A 7,686-nucleotide genomic window follows, 5' to 3' on the forward strand; every position below is an offset into this window, starting at 1 on the left:
TTGCACTGTTTCATTTTAATCATTGTTTCAGATGCTCAGATGAAACTGTTAAACAATCTGCATTTGCATGCATCATATTTAGTCTAAGGGGTTTCACAAGAACCCGCCTAAGACATGTGGAGTATGCACACTAACATGCCTCTTAGTTTTTTTTAATACAAGATTGCTATGAAGATGATATCCAATAGTATTTGTTTCCACAAATCACCCCACTATCTGTGTGCGTGTGTGTGTGCACGCGCGTGCATATGTGTGTGTGTTGTCTGAAAGTGAGAGAAGGGAGGGAGTAGATTGCAAAGACAACGTGTGTACTTTGTGTGTGTATCCCAAGGATGACTAAATGATTACTCACCTTCCTCTGACTCATCTTACAGCCCACACAAAACAAAACATTAAAAAAAAACTGTGACAATGTTTGAACAAGTTTGCAAGTTTGACCTGCGTTTTCCAGGCAAACACTCAACTACTGGTGCCATCTGTTTGATTTATGGTTTTAAAGAAAGGAAGTGTTAATTCACCTACATGATACATGTGAGAACACACAGAAATAAATGCCTTTGACTCTAACAAGAAAATCTCACAATTGGACAGAAACCGCCTGCAGACAGCTGTGAGAGTTAAAATGTTCTCAACCCATTTTCCAAATCCTTGCAGAGTTCAATGTAGAAACAGGACTGAGAGCAGCTTGCCTGCTTCAACAGACGTGTAAAATGAGCCTTTCAAAGGATAAATCACTAGAGGGTGCTCTCTAATACCAAGTAGAGTTTGAGAGCGCCTGAAAATGGGAAACAGTCTTATGGCACCAATATGCTGAATTACATTTTCTGCGGCAAAGTCATTGGTTGATTGTGTTTAAGTTGTATAATACTCTTCTTTATTCCCTCATGTCTGCAGGATGTTTGTCTTTTTTAGGATGGGTCATTGTTATATGTTCCTTCTCTAACTACATTCTTATGCCACTTGTTGAATGTAAAGCACACTGAGTTTACCTCTATAGAAATGTGCTATATAAATAAAATTGCCTCGTTGTGCCTCATGGGGGAGTCCTTCATCTCTTAAGGCCAACAGAGCCTTTGGTGGTCTCATCGTTCCAAACTCCTGCTGCATAGACAAACACCGTTAACCCACAGAACTTTATTTTGAGCTCAACTCAAATTGCCACAGTTTCCAAAAGTACCCAAATGTGTCAGCCTGAATAAAAAATAAATGCCATCAAAAGAAAAAAAAAGCATGAAAAGGCCTCACAAACTTTCCGTTTTAACTAGGCATGAAAACTTCACCTTGGATTCCATTCAGTATATGACAGCTTCGTGTTATTGTCAGACAGTGTGGAAAAAAGTTGAGGCTATTAAAAAAGTCACTGTAGTTGGAATATTTTGCAATGTTGAGCAGCGAAAACAATATTAGTGATTTGATGCAATGCACAGTAAAAATCACAATACTAAAAATGTAAATATGAAGCTGCAGCCAGCCAGGAGGATGCCACAGCTAACAACGGCAGAGACAGGAGTGCTATTTTCTGTTTATTTATTCTTTGAAACACTGACACCGTAATGAATTGAACTGAACATTTCATAGTAAGATGTAAACTCCACCTCCGTGATAATTGTTTAGTTAAAAACCGATGTGTGTGTAACATGAGGTCACTGTAAAGGTGCACTTTTTTCAGGTGCTTTTATGCTTGAAATAGTTAGCTTAGCTTAGCATAAAGCAACAGCAAGTCTGGCTTTGTCCAAAAGCTACCTACCAGCTTTGAAACCAGCTGCACCCAACCAAGTCCAACAAATAATCCCTAATAAAACTACACCTTGTCATTTTTACATTTGTGGATAGTTTTTTTTTTTAACATATCAAACAAATACAAGATAATGTGTTAATTTGTTAGATTTAGAGGTTTTGTTTGGCAGATTTGGACAAGCTTTCCTTTCTGGGTCGTTAATAAACTAAACTATGCTATTTGAGGCTGAACTCTGTCTTTGTAGTTAAGGGTAACCCAAGTTTTTGATGTCTAGTTGCACTATGGAGGCATTTTTTTCAGGTTGGATCCCAAATATGTCTCATGCAGTTGCACAAGGACGGACTTACACATGGTTTCACACTATTGCACTGATCTACTGGTGGAATGCACCAAACTGAAAGCTCATAAACATTTAAGTTTACAACACAGGATTTAAAATGCTCCACATATCAGCTTTGCATATGTTTTATGAGGAAAGAAACTGATTGAACACATCTGTTAGACCTCACAGTGACACACAATGCGTTTAGGTATCAGTGAATGTTAACAATAGAATATATAAACAGTGGACATGGCTACAGTGATGTCTTGAGTTCAGCATTTTTGGCCTTTGCCATCTTGGGTTTTTGGAGCCAGGGGAGACCATATTTGAACAAGAGGGTGGAGCAGTGGAGGAGCTAGGGGTGGATCTTACTCATGGACTGTAGCATCACTTGGCAGACAGCCTATCACTCAAAACCCCTAAGGATGAGTTTTGGAAAAAAATCACTCCTGGTACAGTTATAGATGATGAGATTCGCTTTAGAGACCAAAACTATTTGGTACCAGCCTGTAAACATTTTTATTTCTGCTTTAAAGTTGGGGCTTTTGGAATGGTATGGGGATTCACTCTGTTTTGGAGCCAGCCTCATGTGGCCATTAGAGGAACTGCAGTTTTCGGCACCTCTATATTGGCTTCATTTTTCAGCCTTGGAGGTTGTCACTGGATGTAAACACAGCTATTTTTATATTTACAAGAAAATGTCACTGAGCAGATTCAATGTACAGACATGACTGTGGTACTGATCTTCTAACTCTCCACAAGAAAGCAAACCGGTGTCCCAGAATGTTATTTAAGGTAAGAGCCAAATACATTTTTAAAAAGAAAGACTTTCAATGAAGATACAGTTCCTTGCTTTGAGCCGACACTTATTATCAGAGTAACTTTCTAGAAAGTTAATTAGGGAAAGTTTATTTCTGTAATGAGAAAAGATAAGAAACCATTTTTAAGGACCATAAAAGTCAGAGACATTGTGCCCTTCAAATGTCCCTGTGACCCAGCAGCTAATTCAGTAGTGATGAGTTAATTCTACATGATGAATACAGAAGGACTGTGTGAGTCATAGAAATAGACCGAGGCAGATAGAAATACACCCAGTCAGACAGGAAGACAAAGCAGACAGGAAAAGGAGGCTGCAGTGACTGAGTAAATCTTGCCTTTCATGGTCTAAAACTGTTCGTCCATGCAGATGAGATTAAAACAAATGACATCACCACCTCAGCCTTGGCAATCATCACAAACACACACACATTTGGTGACAGAGAAGCCCAATAGTCCAGTAATCAGTCCTCCAGGGTATGAAGACAGATAAGGACATCATCTAGTTCTGTGTGTGGATCCTTGGGGAAGTGTCAAACTGATTGCCAAGAGTGGAGTGATGAAGACATTTGTTTTAATCTCAAATGCAGCTACTTCAGAATGTAAAACCAAACAGATTCTTTCGATGCACTCCTCCTTCTCTTCTTCCTAATTATCATCTTTATCCTAATTAGTATTTCTCTCTTGTTTCCTTCTGTCTTTGACTGTCTGTTTTTCTCTCTCTGTCACATCCTGTTCACATCTATCTTCTACTTGCATATATCCTGACTGTTTGTTGATAATTCATCAGAAACAGACTGCAGATGTATAAAATGCATCTCATGCACACTCTGATTAGATTTTGCCTTATCGCTCATTGCACATTTCATCTGCAGTCATTCAGCTGGAGAAGAGGATTATTGAGTGTATTTGCACACTGGATGAAGCTATAAAGCTCAAACTGCACCAAACGCCAAAACTGGGTTGTGTTCACACCTGCACCTGAGCACACAGTCCATGTTTTAATGCCAAGTGTGAACAGGGCTCCCAGCTTTATTTTTGAGAAAATAATGCAGATTGATAAATAGCACTACAGGTAAGAGTAATTGATTTGTGGGTGAACTGTCCCTTTATATCTTGTGTCTGTTTTTCACCTTAGGCTGTGAAGCCTAACCAGCAACCACCTTTTGTGGTTGCTGGGGCTAAAAATACCAATAAATTACTACTACTATTATTATTATCATTATTAATTATCATCATCATCATCATTATTATTATTATTATTATTATTAATTATCATCATCATTATTATTATTATTATTATTATTATTTTTATAGTAAATATAGTTTTTATGTGTATTTCTGTCTATGATGTTATTATTCATTTATTCATTAATCATTTATTTTCATTTTAAAATAGTGTTGGATCCCTCTCCTTCACTCATGAATATATCTGAGATACATAGAGCAGCCGCTCTTTTTACCCAGCCTTGAGAGGGAACACTGTTTTCAGACCAGGATGTGTCACGCTGAGCTGCAAACAGCTTCGGCACACATTTGTGACACTGTGTGATAACGCCAGACGCACTGCACTATCCGCATAGAGCAGACATCCCACTCTAATGTGGGATTTCTGCTGCAAGACGCTCCTAGCCTAAACCAAGCTTGTCGGTGAATATTACATAGAGAGCAGGTAACACAGTGAATTCTGGTCAAAGTAGTGTGAAGGGGCCAATTATGCCCCCCCAAAAAAACAGCAGCACTGTGCTCTCTGTGGATGGCTGAGTGTGTTAGCAGCGGTAATGTGACCATTATTTCAGACCACAGAGGTAATAAGAGGACCTCATTGTGCTTCTTGATGTACATTCATTTTTTATAGATTCATCTTTGTTCTGACCCTCACTTATAGCCAGTGGCTACAGCTGAGACAAGCCAGATGAAATTAAGCTTCTTCACAGGGGCCTCATTCTCATTACGCCTTCACAGTGGAGCGAGCTGGGGGACGATGTGGTAGAGTTGTTCCCCCTTGGTGCGGTAGTAGAAACACTGAGGGGACTGATGTTACTGCCACAAAAATAGGTTGATGGATGAGTGTGTGATATTGCCAAGGGATTATCCGAGTCTAAAAAGTGATGCCAGTTCAGAAGTGCCCTTATCCTGCATTCGTTCTAACGGCCTATAGGGGACGACTCCACTAGACGCAAAAAGAAGTCAGATTGTATAAAATCTTATGAAAAAATGATGCTACTTATCGCTTAATTTATTATCTCAGTCAATATTTTCATGAGCTAACCCTTTAAAATCTGAGTGAATTCTGCTCCTGGGGGCCTAATCCAAATATAATCATTTCTGGCTTCAAAAAACAGGATGGCAATGGCCAAAATGCCAAACTCGAGGCTTCAAAACAGTAGTCCACAAACCAATGGGTGATGTCACAGTGGCTAGTGTCCACTTTTTTAATACATTCTATGGTTTTTTTTCTGGTGCAATTGTTGCTAAACAGTAACCAAGTTTTATACAATGTGTCCTTGCAAAACAGTTGGTGTTAGTAGCTTGCTGACATAGGAACTACTTGTAGAGCTGCACATCTGCAGCTGGTGATTTAACAGCTAACACACCAGCCAGCCAGGAATATGCTGTTAGCTCTAGTCAATCTTTCTCTCCAAGATAGCTGGCTTTGTCACAAACTCGACAATTGACCCCAACTATGAGGATCCGTCAAGCTGTAGGAGCTAGCATGGAGCCCACTATCACTGACACCTGAAGACACATGATCAAACATTAAAGGAGCTATATGTAAGATCGGGGCAAAATTTTAGTTTAAAACATTAAAAATTACAGTTCTTGATATACTGTTTATATGGCGCGATGTGACTGTTATCTTGGTACTGTGGCGTCACTAAAACTGAGCATTAGTAAGCTATAAAGTGAACATAAACACCGCATGTGAAGTTATGAGATAGCAGCCTTATTTTGACCGGCTGTATTCTTGCTCTGCTGTCAGCTATGAGTTGCTTTTATTTATGACTGATGGCTTTAAATTGCAGTTGTATGGACACAGGAGTGGGGCGGTATTTAAAGGGTGAAATACTGCCCCCCTCCTCCATCCCCCATTGTGTTGGACTGGGTGGCTAAAACTTAAAAATTGCTCCTTTAAGCATCCAAATCCAAGAAACCAGCCTGAAAATGAAGAGAATTGGAAACGATTGCATCAGAGTTTATGGATCCCAGCTGTGTAGTCGTCTGAACTTTGGCCTAACTTGCCGATGCTACGCTATGATTAGCCAGTCTGTGTTCAAGGGGTGGGACTTAGCAAAGGGTCAAGTTTAGCTATGAGAGGTATTCATACCAGAACATGCCTCTTTTGTGGGGCAGTTATACTTTGCAGTGGGGCACATAAAAGTAGATGGTAGATAATAAGCTATAATAGGTACCATTTTTTGGCTCTTAAAAAATCAAGTGCTTCATTTATAAAGTGGAATGCATTATTTTTTAGTATGGGTGTTAAGGTGTTTTTCCATCAGTTAAATGGAGTAAAACATGCAAAGTGCAGACAACCTGCCACACACACAACATACTCTTCCTAATCCATACCTTTTGGCCCGAATATATCACAGACTCTCCTTTCTAACTGACTGATAAGACTCTTTGAAGATAAGAAATATTTTTTATCAGACTTTCTGTTGACACCCAATATACTGTACCTACTACATCCTTGAAGCTTTTCCTCCCTTGAAACATGAAGTGCCTCCATTACAGACGAACCACTTGTGTAGCTTGTGTGTTTTCAAGTGCAGCTCCTTCCTTCTGTTTGTACATACACACTCTCCTGTCAAGCTTGTGGAAGTGGTTGGAAATAATCAGCATTTTTCTGTCATTTGAGCTCCTCATCAAAACATTCAGTGAATGTATGTTTTGGCTGTTTGACACATGATTAGTTTCCTGGCAGGTGAAGATGTCAGGAGAAACTTTGGGGCTTGTTTTCCCTCGTTGGGAATTTATTTTCTCTCTTTAAAGCAAACAGTATAAAAGGTGTCGCAGGGATGCACTAGCAACATTACAACTACAAACAACTTCTAATGCAATGCTCAATTTCCTGGAAAAAAAAAAACATTATAGTTTATAAAATGAACTCTTTTACAGTGAGGTGGTCTATATAATCCTTTAAAACTTCATTTTTTACTTTCTTTTAAGCCGTTTTTTAGTTTCCTTGTTCCTCATTCTTACCCCTGTCACAAGTTTACAAACCAACTGAAACCTGAGCAAATTGGTTTGATTTCTTTCAGAAACGTCAGAAACGTGGAAAGAGCCACGTAAGCAAGAAATGTCCCACAACTTGCAATAAATTAGTAAAAGGTGACAAAGAAAATGACCTGAAATTTTGTGTGTATATATATAGTTTGTTTGTCTTCTTTCTTTGTTTAAAGTTGTTCACTGTGACATTTTATTTGCTTATTTTCGTGTAATTTTCTTGAAAGATTTTACTAATTTCTTGGTACTTTTTCTGCTATTTTTTGTTAGAGGAAGAAGAAGAAGAAGAATAAGAAGAAGTCTTTATTGTCCCTGAGGGGCAATTTAGTCTGCAACAGCAGTCAACACAACCAATTCTCACCATAACAAAATACAACCAAAAAAACCATAAATACATCTAATAACATACAGTAGATGTCATCAAAGTTAGTTGGAATGAATATAAGACATTGAAGGTTCAGTGTGTTAGGGTGGTTGGTTATTTGGTTATTTGGTTATTTTGGTTGGTTATTTGCTCAGGTTTCAAAAGGTTAAAATATTGCTCTGCTGACTCTTTTGCTCTGCCTTACTTCTGTTGCAC

The sequence above is a fragment of the Plectropomus leopardus genome, chromosome 12, assembly GCF_026936395.1.
Source record: "Plectropomus leopardus strain MGB_pleo_1.0 chromosome 12, ASM2693639v1, whole genome shotgun sequence".
In the NCBI taxonomy this organism is placed as follows: domain Eukaryota; kingdom Metazoa; phylum Chordata; class Actinopteri; order Perciformes; family Serranidae; genus Plectropomus; species Plectropomus leopardus.